Source organism: Sinocyclocheilus rhinocerous, unplaced genomic scaffold, assembly GCF_001515625.1.
Source record: "Sinocyclocheilus rhinocerous isolate Xijiao unplaced genomic scaffold, SAMN03320098_v1.1 scaffold650, whole genome shotgun sequence".
Lineage (NCBI taxonomy): Eukaryota > Metazoa > Chordata > Actinopteri > Cypriniformes > Cyprinidae > Sinocyclocheilus > Sinocyclocheilus rhinocerous.
In genome coordinates, this window is record NW_015638019.1 from 480176 (window position 1) to 481094 (window position 919).

A 919-nucleotide genomic window follows, 5' to 3' on the forward strand; every position below is an offset into this window, starting at 1 on the left:
GCTCTGCTGACCCCGCCCCTCTCTTATGAGCTGCTCTCAGAGAGACTGTTTACTTTAGCCACATTCATCTTAATACTTGCTAATTAGCACATTATTAGGAAAGGCGATTTGCAAAGATTCATTACAATAAAAATTTAAATATAATTTTGCCCCATACAATGTATTTTTGGCTATTGCTACAAATATACTACTACTTATGACTGGTTTTGTGGTCCAGGGTCACATATACGATATGCAAATAAGCACCAGCCCCCATTTAATCACATGAGCTCAGACTACCTGCTTCACTTCCAATCAGTTAACTGAAGTAGTAAATGCTACACAATGACAAGTGGCAACACTGGATTAATTTAACAATATATGTTTGAATCAGAAACTGATTCTAAAGTGGAGGAAGAGCAAATTATACAGGTTTGTTGATGTATCAGAATCAATGCATTTTATGTATCACTGTAAATTTTATCATTAGCGTTTGGTCTGAATACAATATCAATGTTACACATCCACTTGCACATTTAAAGCGGCAGATGACAGAACTGCAGCACTGTTCTGCATTGTGTGTACGCTAATATCGTTATAGTTATCTTTATAGTTACAGTTCTTGGTTTTAACGGGCCTAAACACTTATTGTTTTGACATTACAGTCACTGTCGAATGTGCCATTTCAAATAAAGTTAAAGGGGTCATAGGATGCTACATGCACTTTTACAAGTTGTTTGAACTGAAATGTGTGTTGGCAGTGTGTGTACACAACCACCCTATAATGATAAAAATCCACCCGGTGTTTTTTTTTATCTGGTTAAATGTTTTCCCCTTTCTCAAATCGAGCCGATCTCAGATCCTAAGCGATCTGTTGTTGGATGTAATAATGAACATAGCAGTCGTCATTTACTCCCGACATCTGAGCTGTCTGAGCTGC